Source organism: Ixodes scapularis, unplaced genomic scaffold, assembly GCF_016920785.2.
Source record: "Ixodes scapularis isolate PalLabHiFi unplaced genomic scaffold, ASM1692078v2 PGA_scaffold0__279_contigs__length_252992795, whole genome shotgun sequence".
In the NCBI taxonomy this organism is placed as follows: domain Eukaryota; kingdom Metazoa; phylum Arthropoda; class Arachnida; order Ixodida; family Ixodidae; genus Ixodes; species Ixodes scapularis.
The window spans coordinates 109,891,018-109,912,576 of NW_024609835.1; positions in this window are offsets into that span (position 1 = coordinate 109,891,018).

Below are 21,559 nucleotides of genomic sequence, written 5' to 3' on the forward strand. Positions count from 1 at the left end.
TCAATAGAATACGGTAATCAGCGCATACCGAATGTCACGCCCATAGTCGGAATCGAGAGATATTCACCGATTTTGTAAATGATGTCGGTTCGAAGGCCTTTGTAAAATGACCCACATCGGAAGTAAACTACACTAAGAACGACGCATTGAAAGGTCTTTGCAGTATCCATACGGCACTTGTTAACAAAGAGTACTTAAGCGAATTAATAGATAAACAAAAATGACCCCATATCTCGAGGTTCACAGATAAGCAGACAGGACGGTGAAAGACACGTAATCGCGGGATCTATCAAGTGCCTGCCTTTTATCACCTGTATCCTTTTCTCTCTGCGAGAGCTTGCGCCGATAACGTGATCACCTCGCGCAAAGCCGATGGTTAACTGGTCTAGCGAGCGCGAAACTTTAAACGCTCGCTTTTGAAGACAAAAAAAAAAACAAAAAAAAACAACCTTCTGTAATTTTTGAATTTTTTTTTTTAACTCACCGTAAGTTTATTTTACGCGCATACATTTCTTTATTGCCGGTTCGAAACGCTCTTTAAAAAGTAACAGGTTTAAAAATGGCCTAGCTTGTTTTTATCACGGAGTTTGCTCCACAACCATAATTTATCCGCCTCTGTCTAAAAAAAATACTATATATATATATTTGTTTTTTAAAGCTTTACACATGTGTTTTAAAAAAGCCGTGAAAGTTACACTTAAGCGGTTTATGCAGGTGAGTTATACGGCCAGGGGGACATTATGAAAGTGGCTAATCTTCGCGATAAGTCGGCTAATTAATTAAAATTCTTTAATTAACTTTTTAATTAGTGAAAATAGACATATGGCTCCAATTACCAACTTACGGAGCTTCATCGAAAACCGCTAAGTCAACTCCTTTTAGAACGACTTGAAGCTCGCGGGAAACTCCGTGGCGCGCCAACGTTACCACTCGTGAAGCAGGCACAAAGCTAGCAGTGGCGGAACGCGGATGATAAGAGAGTTCCGCCACTGCTAGCTTTGCGCCTGCTTCATGAGTGGTAAATTTGGTGCACTCCCTGTATATAACGGGGCATTTCCGACATTTCGGGCTTTAAGGAGGAAGTATGCAGTGAAAATATGCAAATGAATAAACCGTACTAATCGAATTGAATTATCGATACGAAGCCGCCAAAAGACAAAACCTTCGGCGGCGTGGTGGATTCAAATTTCGAATCTCCTAATCGCCGCTGATGCTAACCACTGCATACCAGCAGCGACCTAGTCTTCTCGAACACGGATACAGCGTGTTTTCGAATTCTACTTTGAAAGGGCACAACATTTTAACAACTAAGAATTAGTGTCCTAAATTAGCACCGTCCACCGCACTAGACGTCTTGATGACAACCATATAATTCTAAGAGGAAAGCACGAAGTAAAAACGGAGACCGCTCGTTCGCGCTGAGAGTGCCGCGCTCCATACTTCAAATGGACAAGCTCAAGTAGCAGTTCTGCTACTCATGTGTGCGTTAGTATCGACGGGCATATGCAAATTCAAAACAGTGAATACATAATCAAAACGTACACCGTAGTCTTCTTAAATTCCTCGATGTTGTTGACCGAGTCGCTACATTGTCACCCGCCTCTTGGAAGCGCTTTAATGACTGGAACAAAAAAAGGTCTTTCGCGAGTAGTGTTTTTTTTTCGTACTCTTACGATTTATTATGTCCCCAGGGCAACAAGGCACGCAATATTGGGGAAAATACAAGAGACCGTGTACAACAGTACAAAAACAAAATGAATAATAAAAGTTGCGGAAACACACAAAGGCAAGCTCAGTCCGCCGCACGCCGCGCCGTCTCAAAGCAGCCTGCGTAGGACAAGGCATCAGCCTTGTACTCTGCACGTCGAAAACCCTTTCCGAGCAAGCAAAAAGTATCCCCTACCCGAAACATGGGTTCCTATCCAAACAAAGTGTTCGATGGCGATGGCGCGAGGCAGCGTGGGAAGAAACACGTTTCGTGCAGCGAGTCAGGACGGAATGAAAGCAAAGTGACCGCGTTAGCTGGCCACATAATAGGCAGCCATTAACCATTCCACGCTATATCGCAGCGTTAGATGGTCAGAGCACTATACAGCGTGCATATAGTTACCGCGTCCGGGGTCATAAGATTACGTATCATATTATGCAAATTTGAACAGCGTCACAGAACTAAAAACAGACGGCGCAGTTTGGTACATGCTCTTCCACCCTGGCCATTGAGGCAGCGCCAAAAATGCATCGTCACGGCGCGCTCGTTGTCATTGTTCGTTCGGTACATCCAACAAAACCAATAAACCAACAAAATTAAAATAAAAAGCGCAGGATGACGTTTTACGTGCTATGCTCAATTGGTTTTAGCAGGTGATAACGCATTCACAAAGAAGACGAACGCCATGTGGTTCGCTTTTTGGCACTGCTTGATTGGTTCCATCAAATTGCAGCGTCGGCAGCGGTTCAACCTGATGTGAAGCGGAGTATAATAACGCGTCAAAATAGCAGAGAGTCCTATAGTGTTGTGGCTGGTCGAGGATAAATGCTTGAATTTGTAGCCACTTAAAGATTATCGTAGCGGGTCTGCATGGAAGTTTCTTGAGGTCGTGTTTTATTAAACCTCTCTGTTTCTCTTCCTGCACCGATATGCGATGAGATTATAGCCATTTAGCTTGTTAACCTCTTGCCGACTAAAGGCCTGTTCACACATGTAGCGGAGCGCTACAAGCGTAGCGCTTACCTCGCGCTAAGCGCGTGCTGACGGGAGCGTTCACCAGCTTTGTGTCGCACCGTCAATACTGTTGTTCATGGCAGACAATAAGTAGCAGACGACACGTGAGAAGCGCTACATTAGCGCTTCGCTGCATGTGTGAACCGGCCTTAATACTGAAGGCACGTTCACACGGTTACGTTTGACTGCGTTGAGACTGCTCGCGTTTTGTTGTTGCTATGGCGACCCTCACGACGAGCCAACGCGCAGGCGCTGCGCTGCACGACGCAAAGCAGCGCGGCGCGGTCGACGCAAATGTGTGAACCAGCCTCGAGTGTCACTTCTCGGGCCTCCCCTTAAAAGCACAGTCCGGCGATATCTTTAGCTAACCCAACTAACTATAGGTTCGGAATCACCGGCCTTTACAATTTCTGGTATACGCTATAGAGTACGGCGCAATTCAAACTATTGATTGTGAAATCCGCGAGTGAAAATGATGCTTAAACCAACATTTAAACATCCCCGCGCTTTTTTCAGTGGCGTGACGCCGGTGGAGGGTAGCAAGCCTGCAGGACAATCGGGTAGTGTAAAAATGGACTATGTCGAGCACTTATTTCCTGTTGCTGCGCGAGTGCTGGAGTGAGCTTCCGAGGAATTCATTTGGCACCATAAGACTGCTTGGAATTACTTGGGAACAAAGTCTACAGTCCAAAGAGGGAACCCTTGGCTCTTTCCTCGACGTCACGTTTTCACTGTTGTCGAGACTTTCATCTTGAAAAACAAGGTGACGACCAAAAGTGTAAATCTAATAACTTAGCAAAAAAAAAATATATATATATATTGGCCCAATATTTGGGTTGATACTTCAGCGATACCGTTGGTGTGGTTAGAAAATTTTGAAACAAATCGGGGAATATAAAAGAAATAAAGAAAATAAACGCCAGATATCGACGCTAAGAAGACTCAGGCCAGAAGTTCTGATTTAGAGCAAGATAGCACAACTGGAAGTCGAGAAATGATTTCGTTTTCTTTTCATGCGAATTGCCGGTTTAAAACAAAACACTCCCCTACGATCATTCAAGGAAAAAAAAAAGAAAAAAAAGGAGAGAGACAAGGAGAGAGACGAATAGCATAGAATAGCATTTTGACGAGTACAGTGTGTACACCTCTGACGTATGGGCGCTTTTGTTTTTAATACAGACAGTAAGGTGTACTTTTAGGGTACAGAAGGCTATTCTCAATTAAAAATAGTTTCATAACATATTTACAGCCTTGAAACAAAGAGACGATATGCCTTGAAGAATTCGCTGCCACTGCTCGCCCACAAGGAGGACGAAGAAGGCGGATATCAGAAGAAAAAAAAGACCTTTACTGTCTTCAACCGTCCTGACTGCTGGCTGACTCCTGGCCAGGCGCAGAGCTCCGACTAGCTCGCGCCTCTCGTTCCGGCCACCTCCGAGCTCATGACCTTAGCCTCGTGCTTTTTTTCTTGATTGCGGCGCTACCTCGGCACAAAACCCGCGACACCGCCGCAACCTTTACAACTCTTCCCGAAAAAAAAAAAATGCAGTGAAGATGCGAGGGGTGATCAATAAGTTTTGCCTCCTGGGCTGTAACTCTTTTATTCAGTAATGGAATTTAAACATGTTAGATTCAGATGAAACTGTGCAGTCTCCTCTTTCCCGGAAGCACATAACTTTTCATTATAGTCCCCACCGGCGGCAGTGCACTTCCGCAACTGGTGCACTATACTCTCCGCATGTACCGTCGTAGATGGTTGAGCGCTGCTGCTGACGAGACCAACACCGCGCCGGGGGAGTTGCAGTTCCAAGGTGATTGGGCTCATTCACCTTACAGCCCGGACCTCGCACTGTCACACTTTTGGCTGTTTTTCAAGATGGAGGAACATCTGAAGGGTACGCGGTTTACGTCCGACGGTGGGGGGAGGTTCCCGACGCAGTGCGCCGTTGGTGTTGTCAACAGCCGCCCTCAGTCGTCTTCGACGACATGCATGGAGCAGTTGCACCGGTAGCGGAACTCCGTCGTCGACGTTGGGGACTACATTGAAAAGTTATATGCTCCTGGGAAAGAGGAGATTCCAAACTTTCATTCGAATGTAACATCTTCAATTCCATCACTGAAAAAAAAAAAAGTTACAGCCTAGGAGGCAACTTAAACTTATTGATCACCCCTTGTATGTACAACGAAAAACAAACTAAGTATTAAAAATTGTCTACTTTAAATGGGCCGTGCAATAATGTTTGGACTTCGGTCAAATAACCGTGGTAGTTGTTCCCTGACACGTCTGGATTAAATGAGCTATGCAACGATTTTAACGTTGAAGGAATTTGCATCTTCTACTTTTGATGTTGTTAATCTTGTCCCAAAGGACATAAAACACATCTCGTTCCTTCGAGATGTCGAGACTCCGCCGCGGAATCGCGAGGCAAAAATGAGAATATTTCCCGATCTGCAGGTGCGAGCGGCGGCCATGAGAACCACGCGGCGTGACGTCAAAGGTTGTGCAACTACCTGCTCGATAAAAAGTAACTTTTCTATAACAATTTTCGTTCCAACATAGATATAAATGCGTCAAAGACCTGGTATCCTTCCTCGACAAAACTTTTATTACACGGAGTTTCACACTAGCCATCTATTCGAGGTCAACAAAACCGTCAGCTCTATCTGCTACCGCGAGGAGCCGCCAGAAGTCAGACGGCCGGACCAACACCGCCTAGAGGACAAGGCCGTAGCGATCATATTTTTACGTCACCAACGAAGGCCGACACTGGACCCGGATTGGGAACGAGCGTTGCGTCAGTGCTCGGCTTCCAGTCAAGTTTGAGCCGAACGTTGACGCAATCGTCGTGTCCAATCTGTTCCCAGCGTTGGCCTTCTCTGATGACGTCATCTCATTCAGCACTATGGTCTTGTTATCTAGGAGGTGTTGGCCGGACCCAGGCGAGCACGTTGGTACTTTCCTCCTTTCGCCATGTCGACCGCGAGGTGCAAGCCCGTGGTCACATGGTCGCGAGCGAGTGAGTTATCGGTGCTCACTGATGGCGCTAGAGAGAGAGAGAGAGCTTCACCGGAGCCCCCTCACGTCACAGCGCACGTGACTCGGAAGATGGTGAAGGAGTTGAGGTGCCGAAAACCTCAATCTTTGACCAATTTTAGAATAAAAACTAGGACATGCAGGCAAAAGCGTTTTTTTTTTTTTTTGTTAACTTCAGAAGGGTCGAGACACAAACTCCTACAGTTGTTTAAGCAAAGAACAAGGAAAAAAAAAAAAAAAAAAAAGATTGTCTTTTGCGTCACATGCAAAGTGGCGCGCAATGAGGATAGGGAGAATCCGGTTGGGTTCTCCTTCAGAGCCTTCAGCGCGCCCGGCCTCTGCTTCCAATTCACATGGCGACCTTGAAGGTTGGTCTGAGCGAGCTTTAATAAGATATACGAGTTACATTTATATATTTTATATATTTATTTTGATTTTCAACAAAGGACATTTCTGCTTAAAGGGGCGATGCACTGATATTTGTATTTTGCGCAAATGCCGCTTAGAACGAATCCCTGACGTTAATGATCTGTGAAATACCCGTTCGTTTTTACCACACGCAATCGAAGTCGCAGAAAAAAAAATAAAGAAAAACGAGCAGAATTCACCCCCTCAACTCGCAGCCAGAACAAGTGGCCCCGTGATCTGGAGCCGATTATATGCCACCAATGTTTATCATAGCCATGCGTGGGGTTGGCAAGGCACAGGACACGCGCTGAGTTCCAGACATTGTTATGGTTCGGCTGTTGTCGTCATTGCAGCGATTGGACACAGGACACTACCTGAATGTTTCTCGAGCTAGAGATTATCACGAGTCCAAATCGAGTGTCCACGCCATGCTCGGATCCAATCTATGAGCGCATTCAAATATCGTCACTGGTCGGTACTGCTACCGCCCAGCTACGTCATCAGGTTTTTCGAAGGAGAGATTGAATGAAAACACTCGGTTTTGTCCTCGAAATAATAGCGCAACAAAGGAGTTTCTTGGTCAGTGGTGTTGCGTGCGAGTATCCTTGAGTCCCACTAGTGCCAGTAAGCTCGTGTAAAGTGAAAAACATTCCAATTGAATATTGTTGCACCGCCCCTTTAACAGAGTAAAACCTCTACCCCCACCTCTCCTTACAGTTCGAGGCAGAGAAACAACGTATGGCAGTGCACCCATTATAAACATTCTACACAAATTTAAATGTTTACAAAAGTTTAGGTTGACATCTTTACAAACCTCTACGCTACAGGTAATAAATTTCCTTTTGAACGATGTTTACGCAGCTGTATACGGGTTCTAATGCCAAATTTCTCTGGCTCTATGAATACCACGGCTTACGAACAAGCTCTTCAATTAAAGTACCACGCACACCGGAAACATAAAAAAAAAAAAAAATCTCACTGTACTTCAGGCCTTTGTCGGTGTCGTACCGATTAGAACAAAATATATTGTCATTCAAAAAATATAGCAGAAATCCAAGAGAAATAAAAGTCATGCATGTGTGTACCCTGTGATTGAATCCAAATAAAACCACCCGCATGTAAGTACGAACATGTTGAAGCCAAAACAAAAAAAACAGAAAAAGTGTGACACATACTTTGAAAAGCATAGTACGCGTTGGTGCAACCTGCATGTAAAATACGTAACGAGGATCTTCAGAGTTTAGTGTTCATTACAAATTCGGCATTCAAAGTGTAAACCTGCTAAATTTTCTAAACCCTCAAATTAAACTTTTATGAAATGATTATATTGTCGCTATATTCCTAGTTTTACGTGATTATGGACATTTAGAAATATTATCTACACAAATTTCCTTGACGGTACTTTTAACAAGTAAATAAATAAACAAACTGAGAAAAATATTCCCTAGAAATCTGCAGGACCATGGCGTCCACGGATACAAAAACACTGGGCTCAAACCCAGAGGAATAGTGGCCAGTAAAATAACATAGGTTTCTGTAGTTTCCTAGAAATACAGCAACACTGACCAGTTGTAAGCGGACACTAATAATAATCCCCTGCCCCTTCCCCAATAAAGAGGAGACTGCAGTGGTTTCTCATTAAGTTCGCCAGGCTCTCATTACCTTGCACGGTCCCGAATGTCTGGGTTTTTCCGGACAAATAAACTTTTACCGGCTAGTATTTTTCGCATAGTTTAAGCGTCATGCAAAACACAAAACGCTACAAACAAAGCTATATATAAAAAAAAACAGGCAAGCTGGTGACCGTTTACATTAAACCTCCGACTGAGAAACAAGGGGGGGGGGGGGGGGGGGGGGGATAATATACCAAGGGGTTGCAGACCCAGGCGATGCATCTGCGTGCGTTTGATGAACCGAGTGCCTCCGAGGGGAAAATGCTTTTTGCGCGCTCCTTGGGTGCTTCTTTAGTCTCGAGTCTCGAGGATGACCTCAAACTCAGCATGCCGCACTCTGTTTTTGGCGATTCTATTTTTGTAATATGGCGCGTACTGTTCTTCTTCTGCTGGCTCAGCCGGAAACCACCTTGAACTATAGAAAACCAGTTTAACAGCACGAGGGTGTAGCTGTCCTCAGGACTGAGAACACGCCCGAAAACACACCGGAACGAAGCGCTTTTCTTTTTTATAAGAAAAAGACCAACAACGAGCGAAGACGCGCGACATATTAAAAAAAAAAAAAAATACAAAATCAAAATACAAACGGGTGCAACCCACGCCGCCCACGGGAGCGGCGCCTAAAGCCCGTTCTGCGTGGATTTTTCTGCCTTCTTTTATTTCATCCGAAATTTACACCAGCAATATTCTTTCCGCACGCGTCAGCTTTTCTGTGCAACTTCGGCAAAAACTATAGCGCGTGGTTTCGCCTTTTCTTCTTTTCGATCAGCGACGCTGACCATGCTGACACGAGCCAGGGCAGTCGGGGAAAGCTTTCTCTTTATCTTCCATTTCTTTCTATTTCATACCTACCTGTTTTTTTTATTTTTATATATATATATATTTTTTTTTTTTACTAAACGCTTTTGAAAAGCTATTTGCCACGTTACAGAACAAAAGTTGGCGCCGAGTGTACAGAGAGAAACCGAGGGAAAAGGAGGAGATGAAAGAGTGCGGCGACCTCAGAGCGTCGAGCTCTGATTGGAAGGATTAGTGGGTAGACGCAAAGGCTGGCTGCCTTTGTCTCTACCCGCTATCCCCTCCAATCAGAGCGAACAAGAGCGTCGTCTGCTCCGCTCACAGCTTCTTGCTCTGACGTGACTGCACGCTCTCTTCTTGTCCTCTCCCTCAGTTTGTGTCAGTGTATAGAGTCCAGTGACCGCAATCGTGAGCACACGCTCCTATTCGTTTTTTTTATTGTTGTTGATTTTCTGTGACAGGCGCGTCTTCCGAAGAAATGGACTCAACAGACCCTCTGTGAGCGAAAAAACAGTAGTATAAAAAAAAAAAAAAAAAAAAAACAAGAACGTGAGAGAAGGGTAGATAGATAGAGAGAAGTGAGAAAAAAAAGAGAAGCTGTGGGCTTCGATAACAACAGAGGCGATAAATCTGCCGATTAAATCGCCTCCGGGTCGGTCGAGAGAGAGGGGGAGGAGGCGAGGGAGGTTTAACAGGGTGGATAGAGACCCACGAATCAATCGGGAAGGACTCCGCAAAAACCGCAAACACGACGCTTTGAAGACGGAGGAGGAAAGAAAAGAAAAAGAGTGGAATCCAATAAAGTCGAAACAAGGACGTTTCGAGCTGCGCGTATACGGCTTGCGGGGTTCGCCGTCGGCGATTCGACGAAGCTTGCTGAGCAATTTATAACCGGAACTGCGACAGCGCTGCTGTGGAAAACGAGGCGCCGGCATGCCTCCTTCGTTACTCCAAGCAACGCCCGGGCGAAGAAAAAAAAAAAGAATCTTAATAATGGCTCTTTCCCGTCCTCAAGAGTGGCTCGTGTTGAGGATATTTTTTTGTTTTCACTCGCTTATTTGGAGTTACGAACCTTTGGTTTGATGAAGAGGAGTGTGATCGTTCGTGAGAGCTAATAGGCAGCGTAGCACCAAGCGAGGAGCTTGGCGAGCCGTCTTCCTCGGCTACAAAGTGAACTCAGTTCTATATGTGTCCAATTATAAAAATGTATCCAGAAGTGTCTGTATGTTGTTCCTGTTTTCACAATAACTCAGACCAGGCTGTGAAGTATTGTGCATCTATCTGAGTGGGTGCAACGGCACTTTTGCAAGGTGTAAGGCTTAGAAAATGGGTGGTTCTGCCAGGCACTGTGAGTACATAGGTTGGGATATGAAGGGAAAGACAAGTGTGAGAGGAAAGGAGGGGAACGACCTTTCGACCAAACGGTCTTCTTCGGGTATACTAAAAGGGGAGATGACAGATCAATGTATATACTGTATACAACATATATACAAAAGACGAAAGAAACACGCGTTGGCACATAACATCTTCTGAACCATGACATCACCCGGACAAAAGTTGAGTCGTGATTGGGATATGCTGTAGCCTAAAAAATTCCGAGGACACCTAAGCACTTCTTATGAGTTGTGAATGCGAAAGCATGAATGTCATTCTTCCGCTCCCTTAGTTTGTCTGCGGTGTACTGGCGTGGGCGGTCACGTTTCGCCACTGCTTGCCGAGCGCGCGCTCTCGTGAAGCGGCCGCCAATGGCTATCCAGGAGCCGTTTTGCTCAGCCAATAGGAGCATAGGCATTGCTTTTGCGTTTTTTTTTTTTTTCGGTTACAGACGCCGTTGGCTCCGCTCCAAGGGATAGTTAATGATTTCGCATTAAAACAGTCCGATAACGACTCAATTTATACGAGTGAGAAATTAAGTGGAAACTATACTCGGTCTCGCTAAAACCGTGCAGTACAGCCAAAGCAACAGTGGAGAGGGCGTATGCCAACCAGTTCAAGAGGAGGGAAAAGAGGGACGGGGAAACAAAAGCTGGGATTCCCCCATTCCTCCTTTCCCTCACCTTGAACAGGTCGGGGCACACTCTCTCCTCTGTAGCTTTGACCGTACTGCACAGTTTTAGTGAGACGGACTATGCGTTTCCAGAACGTCGGTGATCGTGAGTATTTGCTACTCTCTCTTGATTATATTTCTCAGTCTCTTGTACTCATTATCTCAAATACATTTTGAAATATTTGCAAAGAATTGTCGCTGGAATATTTTGCAGGAATAGTAATCCGCACACCCCAGAGCAAAGTTGAACCAACTGCAAACTTGTTGGGTCGCGGAAGCGACCCAACAATGAACAGGGAACAAAAGCACAACTTAAGATGCAGACTCAAAATGCCAACAAAACAACAAATAGAAGGAAATAAATTGAAGCGGGGTTGTAAATTGGGCCAGTTGGTCTGCCAGCCGTTGTCCCGTCCTGTTCGTTTCTTGGTCCAGTCGTGTTTGTTTCTTATTCTTCGTCCATGTTTATTGAGTTTGTATCTCATCATGTTTAAAAGGAAATTAAAAAAAAAATCCAAAAAACATGCAACTTTCTAATTTTTTTACGTGCGATTTTGTTACGGCAAGAACCGCGATTGCCTGACCCTTTCATGAACATAGCAATTCCTACAAGCCTGGAAACAAGCTACGAGCAGGATGAGCTCTCAAAATGTAAGCAACGAGTCCTCCCAAACTTGCACGCCTTTTTGAAGAGATTCCTAAAGCTTAGAGGATAAAAAAAAAAAATCGTCAATTACGAGAAAGACAGTAGTGCTTCTTCGTGCTCTTCTGTGCCTTTCTTTTTGAAGTTTAGACACCTTTGAATGCAGCGTTTGGGGTACCCGACTTGAAAACGGTGGGGCAAGTGCCATGCCTACTATTTGTCAGCCCTCCTTGTTATTTCAGTTATTATTTTGCGTATAATTTAAATTGGTCATAAAAGTTAACTCCGGATGCAGTAACTTGCGGCGCTTAGTAAAACGATGCGCATAAGGTGTGCATTATAAAACAACCAAAAGATGTGATTCTCAGCGAAGGGACTATAGGTAGCGTTTCCTATTTTTGTTCATTTGTCTAAAAAAACACCGCAACATGCGCCAGTGATGTTTACTCCTCGTACTAAGACTGCATAAAATAGCACTGCAATTTCTTTTCTTTTTTTTTTTTTTTTTGCTTCTGTTGCTTGCAAATGCAGCATTCTATACTCCGTTTCACCTTATGTTGTACCGCAGCGAACGCTAGAAGCGCGAGCTCATAACTTTGGCAGCTGCCCTTGGTGCACGAGAGCTTGTACCGCCGAGATGTGCCCTAGAGCAAGGAGCTCGCGCTTGTAGCCTTCCCTGCGGTACAACACAGGTGAAACAGGGTATAGTATCACTGAAGTCGACGCAAATCGCCAAATTGCACAATGCGGCAGTATCTTCAGAAATAAGTGATACCAACCACCAGGCACCGCGTACTAATCGACTACGCTAGTGTGACTAGATAGCCACCGTAGCTACGCTTCCAAGTTTCCAACTAATGGCATTCGGCCATCTTGGCGGTTAAACTCATGGTTGCCTACTAGGTGAAAAATTAATCTGAAATCGGGGAAAACGCTTTTCACTAGTTCGGAAATAATAAAACAGTTCGTGACCGGCAAAAAAGACATCGCCCGAGCATCCTGAAACCCTATATCTAAAGCTCAGCGAGTCGCCTAATATTCTAATCGTAATCATCGCCAATTGCACCCGCCATTGCACTAAGCAACATGGCGGCGCCCACGAGACAACCTCAAAAGGGAGTTTCTGTAGCCTGATGCCCGAGTCCGACTGGAGCGACAAAGAGAAACAACCGAGAGCGACGAGCCTCAAACCAGACTCTTTCAGGATTCGACATGCTTCGTAGAATGAAGGAGGCCATGTTCAAACACGAGCATCATGCACGCGAAGGTATTTTTGGCGGGCCTGCAATCACTCGGGCTTACTCCCCGGGCACCGAACGTCTATAAACGCCTGCCAATGATACCATATAGTCACTGCGTGTGTTAGAGGCTTGTCGGTGTCGGTTGCTCTTGTTTGTCGCTTTAGTGTGGCTCGGGCATACGCGTATACGTGAGACTATAGACGTCGCCGCAGACACACTGCTCAGACATCCTATACAAAAGACACCGTGTTCGCCGCATACATAATCACAGGATTATCTGCGCCTCAAGCACGTTCGGAGCTGGTTTGCTTCATACATGCATGCCTGCAGAGGGTGTTTGTCTGGCCAATGTGACGTCATACAAGGAAGGCCCCTGACATTCTATGCAGCATGCCTTTTGTACGATGTATACAAGTATTATGACCGCGGATTAAGGGCAATAACGGCTCTGCCCGTAAAACGTTTGCACGAACTACAGCGAATGCTATAAGAGCGAGCGTCTTGCTTTTGATCGCGCCGCCGCAAGAGCAGAGAAAGACATTCGCTCACGCTAGTGGCATTCGCGGCAATCTATTATAAGTTTAAATGAAGCGTATACTACAGCATATGGGTCACAACGGCAAAAATTCACAACACACGATCACGCCGGAGCGTTCAAACGAAACTCCGGTTACCAGTGGCCACCCTAACCACAATATAGGGGGTATTCACTGAACGCCATATTTGAGAGCGATATTTAGAGCGCATGCTCAGAACGAGCTCACATGAATAGTCCGCTAAGACCGGCAATCTTCATGGTGCGAAAGGTACGTTGCAAAAGAAACTGCGCAAGCTCGCCGTCCGCACGCGCTCAGCAGCCCCGCACTCGGCTATGGCCGCCAGTGAATAGTCCCTATACGCGCGTGCAAGTCGCGCCATCGACGTTATTTGTTTTGCCCGTATAATTATTTATAGCCTATCTCCCGCGCAGTCAAAGGCCGTCACGGTGGGAGAGCAAAGTCGAGCGTTGGCCGCCTCGAGATGCCGACCGGGCAGCTGGTACCGGGGTGGCGGGGCCGGCAGACGCGCGCACCTGTTTCAGCGGCGGGCACGATCGCGGACTCCGCAATGGGCGGTCCGCCGGATTTATGAGCCACGCACGCAACGCACGCATACTGCGAGATTTTTCAATTTAAACGGCGGGCCTCGTTTCTGGCGGCTCTTCGTGAATCCCTGCACACTATACACGGAGTGTGGTAAGCGGGAGCATGAAAACACTTCTAGGGTCTCGCTGTCTCGTCGTTTTTCTTGCCTGTCTCCCAGTTTCTTTGCAAAGTGCAACATCCTTCGCGTGATACGTTGTGACAACTATAACGGATCATTCGTGTTGTTAACGAAAATAATCCCCGTAGAACGAGGGAAAAGGGGGACAAAGGACAAACAAAGATCTCGAAATAAAGCTAGGTGACTGGCGCACGACTGAAAAAAATTCGCATGGTCCTGGTATTAAACCAAAGACCTCTCCATTTTCAGTGGAGCGCACCAGACACCCAGCTGTGTTTGGAGCTTTGTGTTTGTCTTTGCCCCCCTTGTTCCCCTTCTCCAGGGATCATTTTCGTTATTCTTGTACAGCTCGCTTCCACTCTTGCATTGGACGTAATAGGCGAAAAACGTACAGAACTTCAAGCAGTTTTTTTGTCGATTACATTTTGGTATAGACCAACAAAGAAACGAGACGACCAAGACGCGCAGCACTAGCTAGAGAATTTTTTATTGTTGCAACTCGCACCAGTTACGAAAATCTGGACGACCCCCGCATATAGGATGTTCCAGGCAAAAATATGGATGGAAATCAGGCTGGAAAGCATCACAAGTTGTCACAGGCACTTATTTAGCCAGTCTGCCCGTGAACGTCGATTTCGTCACTATTCGTGCACTGGACTAGCACCGTAATCACAAAGTCACTAAACGCTTGTGCTTGATTGAGAGACACTGCATTCGGTGCAGAACGTAGTTTTCTTCCTGCTCCGGACAGTGACAATAAATTTGAGGGATGTATTTTCGCCCACAAAATTGTATTTAATTACAATCGTATTTGAAACACCCACGTTTTAGTATTTAAATACACACGTCAAATACATTACCGAATTTGTAATTAAATACAAATGTTAAATACACAAAGTATTTTAAATACACATTTCAAATACTTGTATTTGAAATACTGCCCATCCCTCCCATGCACTATGGGCAGTGTTTAGAATTCTTTTTAAACTCAGAAAAGTGTTGGTTGCTTCGAATCAAAGGGGATCGAAGTATTTTCATGTTTCCTAAGACTTCGAGCCCAGCTACATCACGAAACAAAAGATTACGGCCACGTGGGTCCGGGTCAGCTCTCCTTCACGTCTTTGCTTGCGCGCAAAGCGCGCTATCACCAATTCCCACGCACAAAATATATTCACAAACACGGCGAACATCTCCAACGCGCAGTTATCGCCGCGGCAGAGCAACGAAACGACGTGCTTTAACACGACAAAGCAGGCGCCCTGTTCGGCCCTCTTCTTTTTCTTTCCATGAAACGGTGCGCACGTACACGCGCCATTTCCGACCGAGCCGTCCGAGCGTGAACCGGCTCACGACCGGACGTGCCGGAGCGTCGGATCGTGAGAGGACCAGGACACGGCACCGCCGCCATGGCCCGCCCGCTCGCGGCGTGTGGGAGTCTGCCGCAGAGCACCTGCAGCGCCATCCAGGAGCCCGTTGAACCGCCACGGAAGAAAGACTGGTCTGGCTCGACTGCCCTTCAAAGAGAAGCCGAACCGTCTGCTTCCCCGATCGCCCTTTCGTCGCATTTTAGTGCGGGGACTTGGTCACGTCTTCAGAAGAACTCTTCGTGCCTCCTGGGCCCGTTTCCTCGCCGTAGTCCCGACTGTTGTGGCAATAACTAAGTCTGCGCCTCTGAAGAAGCAAACGGCATCATACATGACGCTTGACGCTGTTCGACACCCTTTCTGTTTTCTAATCAAGCAATTCTATTGTGTCCATGTTTAGGCATCCGGAAGTTAATCGCCCCAATCGGCGTCTGCTGTCTGCGCTATAGATAAGAAATTCAGCTAGTAAAGTACCACTGCTAGCATGAGGTCTTTAACGTGCATCGCGCATAGTCATACAAGACCGCACGCCAGTACGATGCTCATCCAAAGTGAAACGAGCAGGGGTGAGGATCTAACCCAGCATCCCTAGGTTCTTCAGCACGAACGTTCTCTCGACCTGCTCCGAGCAGGTCGAGAGAACGTTCGCGTTAAACACCCCCGGCCACCTATCCCCCGCGTCATGTCTAAGCTGTGAAAGAGGTGGGCAGAAGACAGGTCACCGAACAGCCGAGTATTGGCGCACTGCCGCTGACAAGGGGCTCTGTTGTGCGCCTGTATCCTTCCTCACGTAGAGCCTACCGACGTCGCAGCTAGGCGTTCGGCCCCACCGGATGTAAGACTTTCCATGAGAGTCTAACTCGAACCGAATAAACAAGAGCGGTTTCTGAGCCCGAAGCTTGTCCCTTTATGGCGGTGTGCGTGCACGCACGCCGCCATAAAGGGACAAGTGCAAGCGGTAAGCAGCCTGCACGCGTTTGTAGATTCCGTCGCCAGCCGCATTCTGGACGTCCTGAAACGGAGCGCAGTAAGAGGAGACAGAAGCCACGAGGAGACTGCTCTAATCATATGCCTACTGCTTCTAGCCAAACGATATTGGAAAATATCCAACAAAATTGGAATACATAAGCAAGTACACGTGAAAAATACTAATCACCCATCCGTCGATCTGCGAACTGCGAACTCCGGAGATTTCGGTATGAAGTGCACGCATACCGACATGCGCATATCCAGTGCGACTCTCTACGCTGCTTGAGCGAACTCAAAGTCGTGGAGCTCCTATCGTAAAACTCTATAATCTAAATTCTTGAGTAAGTGTAAAACGTTAATTGTACAATTTCACCCAAAACGAAACATCTTGAATGGCAGTCATGCAATCAAACGAGCCATTAACAACATATTTTAAAGGAATCAGTCTTGGTTTCTTTGAAGTTCGGTTGTATCCTGGACAAGAGTTGCGCCGTCTTGAAAACCTGAGACGAAGAACCCGAAAAGGAGGGCAACGCGCAGATCGACACTTCTTCATTCTTCGATCTAGGGTTTTCAAGACGTTGAAAGTTTGCCAGCTCGCCGGCACGTTCTCTGCTATTTCTTCCGAGAGTGTCGTATCCAAGTCCCTCGTTGCAAGCGCTCGCAACGGCAGGAAGTCTTCACCAAAGCCGGGCTCGACAAAGGGAAGCACGTGCCTACAGAAGTTCAGACCATTCCTAAAATGACCCGGCGGCGGAATAGAACTGTCATTCGAACTGGCTTCGCAGTTCGGAGGAAGAACATAGCCTTTCAGCTTCACATGCAATTTGTTGCATGAAAGGTTAGGAAACGGGAAGTTCATCTGTTATAGCCACACTAGCTCGGCTTTTAGTATCGGCACCCCATTCCACGATTTTCTTATGGTCGCCGCTATCTTGGTACTTAGTGCGGCGCCATTGGCGATCGTTATGATTACATTCCTGGGCTTTCGATAATGTGCAAGGAAGCTAAGGCGATATCGCGTTGTTCTGTCGCGAACTCTTTTAATATTTCCGGAGGACGAAAGACCGTTTCCCGCCAAAAGCTTAAGATAACTGGCAACAATTACTTGAAAGGACTCGGCTAGTCTTGACTGGCACTTGGCGGGCACAGCCGAGTTAGGTTAGGTTAGGTTCTGGCAACGTTACTAAAACACTCAGTTGGGAAACTCACCCCTAAAACCCGGACCGCTCGCGTCCACCCAAACCGAACTGGATACGCTTACAGCGCCGCCCTTTAGTGGCGAGATAACGCTCCGTGCGGGAACTATAGGGGGCGCTTTGAAAAACGCACGTAGCGCCGCTAGCGGAGGAGCTGGCGTTCGACAGTCAGGCGCGTTCAGCAGCCTGCGGCGCCTTTTCGCATGCGAAGCTGTGGCGGCGAAAGCGCGCACGGACGAAACTTTTGCTTTTTGAGCCGATACGTTGAGGGTGACGTTGCATGAGTGCTGGGGCAGACCTAAGAAGGGCATCTAACTGTTCTACACTTATTATATATTGAGTTTGAGTCGTTGTTAGGGGTAATTTCACTAGTTGCGGCCGCCGCCACCATGATTCCTCTGAGTGGGAAATTCGTTTCGCTCGTCACAGTAAACGGGACTGCTGGAACGATAATATTTGGAGGCGAGTGAGATGTTCACTAAGTTTGTGCACGAAGTGTGCCAAGTTTCATTAAGAGAGCGAGTGTGAAAATTATGTTTCTAACGAATAAAAAAAAATAAAGCTGTACGGGATATCCAATATTGGACCTTGGATGTTGTATAATAACCGGGCTGTGCGAAGTGAGATTTGGGCATACAGGTGCTTGGACTTGACAGTAACATAATACAGCACTTATTATACCAAAAAGAGGTGGCATAGGGAAACTAGGTAGAAATTTGGTTTGGGAAGGGCGTAACTCAATGGTAACCGGTTTTGACCATGAAAGGGCTGTCAAGAGAATACCACTCGTCGTGGGAGGTGGAGACTTTACAGGTAGGAAGGAACTAGTGGACTGTACACTCTAAGAAAAAAGGGAGCGTGACTTGCTCTCTCAAAGGAGCAAATGCGCTGACACAACCATTGGTCCCCTAGGGGGAGCAACGGTGACGGGAGAAACACTTGCTTCCCTACCATTAGTCCCTCAAAGTTGAACCCCCAGGACTAACTTTTGCACCCTTGCATTTAGGCCCTTGGGACTAAATGTTGCGCCCTTACCTTATTTAGTACCAAACTGCGCCCTTACGCGCACAGGTGGCGTAAGTCAACGTCAAATTCAAATTTGGTAAAAAATATAGTATCGCTGGGCTAGATCTTTTCCGCGCTCATTACATTCACATACGAACAACGCTTATTTCACATTTGCACACGTTATACACATTTTAACATAGACAAGGAATTAGAACACAGATGAGAAACAAAACGCACACGCACAACACACACGCGACGACACGCTATTTTGATCGCCACCATAAAGCCTACCCATGCACCTTTTATACTGATCATACGAGAGGAGTCCTTGTGTCAGTGACCATCTCAACCGTGAACGATATTACAAATATGGTGCTGCTTTCGCACCAATATTGTTCTCCAATATTGTTGCTAAACTTTTCTAAGAGTGCATCTCTTACTAAGAAGGAACAGTATACACACCGTAATTATTTGTGACAGTCTATAAAACAGCGTCCCGACTCCCCATAGGCTCCCGGCAGCCATGTTCTCGCTTTCCCGCATAGACTGCCCTACTTTGCGCATGCGCGTCTCCGTGGCAACCGCATCGCCTCTTACGAAAAATAAGGGAAAAAAAAGAAAGAAACCAGAATTATTTTTTTTTTGTCTTTGGAGACGTTTTTATTACGTGCTACGTGGTAAAAACATTTTTCTACGTTCTAGTTAAACTAAAAAGAAAATATAAACGTTTTCGAAGCACGTTCGAAAGTATGCAAAGGGGTAGAACACCAGGACAATGGTCAATAGCCGCATGACCAGTGCGTCAACAATGGCTGCGCTTGAGTCAGCGGCGGCTTCCACGACGGGCTGGTACGGAGGCTGCGATCGTTATAAAGTCAGCTTCTACCCTTAAACATGCCCCCTCTTGCAGTTTGTGATGCTACGATTGTCTGTGGATACCACCCTCTGCGTTCCGAAACCGTAAGTGCGCCGCTAACGCTGGCCATCGGCGATGCAGCAGACGCCGCCATCTTGTCCGCGCGTCTTTTGCTCCCGCGCTCTTGCGCCCGCGCACCTTTGCACCCTCGGCTGCTTTTGCTCCGGCGCGCCTTTCGGTTAGTCCTGGTCGAGTACAGTTAGTCCCCAGCGTTTGCGCACGGTACCTAGCTCAAACCAGATGTTTTTTTCGGGGAGCAAATGGAAGTTCAGAGGACCAATTGCTGCCGTTAGTCCTTTGTGACCATCTTTTTTCTTACAGTGTACCCCCAAGTGAAACAACTTTACGAAAGCTGGTTCTAAAGCCGAGAAAACAAAGTTGTCAGCCAACACACGGTTTGGCCATCAAAGGCTTTTGCGGTTAGCGGTTGTGTAATAACCTGTTGAGCGAGGTGCTGATTTTCGGCACACAGGTACTTCGACATGACCGTAACTTGACACAACACTTATATTACCAAAAAGAAATGGCATAGCGAAACCAAGTGGAAATTTAGTTTGGGCGGCGTAACTAAATTGGAACCAGTTTTGACCGTCAAAGGCTGTCAAGATAACACCACTCATCGTGGGAGGTGCACACTAAAGCGTCGTTCACACTCTTGCGACCGAGTAAGACGGAGAGAGACCAGACCGGGTTTTAAGCCTTTTGCGACTTCTTAGGAACGGATGCACTGCAGCGGAGCTGGTCCTAAGAGATCGCAAGAGGCTTAAAAACTGGTCTGGTCTCTCTCGGTCGCAAGAGTGTGAACGGGCCTTTAAAGGCCCGTTTACACTCTTGCGACCTCTTAGACCTTTTCTTAAAACTTCTTAAACCGGAGAACACACTGGCGCCATCTATTGGGAAGCAGTGTAAACTCGGCGGTCCGGCATATTTTTTATTTCTCGCGCATTATCCTTTCTTTCTTGGCTCGAAAAACTTTTGTCAATGTTATAAACGAGCCTTTCTATGGGTATTACACACATTTGACTTCGGAAATCCCGCAAAACCTTCGCTCTTGTGAAATGCAGTTCCAGGGTCACCGCATAGATGGCGCCACAATGCCAGTGTGTTCCGTCATTCTGACGTACTCGGTCGCAAGAGTGTGAACAGGCCTTTACACGTAGGAAGGGACCAGTGGACGGTACTTCCAGTTCGAACAACTTTGTGATAGGTGGCTCGAAATCCGAGAAAAAAAAATTGTTGTCTACAGAACTAGGGGTGTCAGCGTTTCCACATCCAAAAGGAGGCTGATCAAAAAAGAAAGCACACCACATAAACTTCCATAATCAATCGTCGATTCTCCAGTGATTCCGAGTTCCATTGTAGTTTTCCTTAGATTCATATTTCTCACTTTTCTTTTTTACCGTTCGAATCGTTCTACGGGAAGTACAGATTGCGTGCCATACTTGTCCGGAAATATCATCGACACGTACGGTGGGGACGAAACTTCTTTGGAGGGCATTCCTCCAACAAAATTGGCGCTGCATGCCCACGAGTGTGGGATGGCATTTCAGTTCGTCCCATCGGCACTAACACATATAGGCGTCACTGATACGAAAACAAACGCAGAGCGCAAAGCGGCAGTGTAGAATATGTCAGCCGTGCCGACACAGTGGCAGATAGGATCGGGAGACTAAATTTCTCGCGTAGTACGGCACGGGTTCACCATTGTCGCTGTCCCACAAAACATCCGCGGGTTGAAAAACTGTGAAACTTTGTCCCCACGAGATACGACGCATAACTATTGAAGCACCTAATGATGCAGCACAGGCAGGCAGCACTTCATGCTATGAACCCAGCGCAACCACACCGCTCCGACTTCAATGCGTACCAACGTGCACCCGTGAGCGATATGAAGGTGAACAGCCCTCTTCTTGTTTCTGACGCTCCGGCAAGTTTTGGAACAAGCTCTGTTCCAGAAGTGGTCTAGAACGCAAAGTTTAGACCCCAAGTTACGTACCATTTGATACGTTGAGAGTTAATATAGCTTTAGGGAGCCGTAAAACAGGCAAGAAACCGGGTAAGGTGTTCACCTTCATATTGCCGGCGAGTGTACGTGGCGTGGTTTCGGTTTCGTTTTCGCTGGGGTTCTCACTGCCTACCTTCGGTAACGGCCGGGTGGCGGCGCGCCAGTCGCGTCGCACGGAGTGTTCGGCGATATGGCACTGAGATGACGCCACAAGCCCTTGCGCGACTCGACTGAACCGATACGTGAAGTTCCCGGAGTGGCCGCTGCGG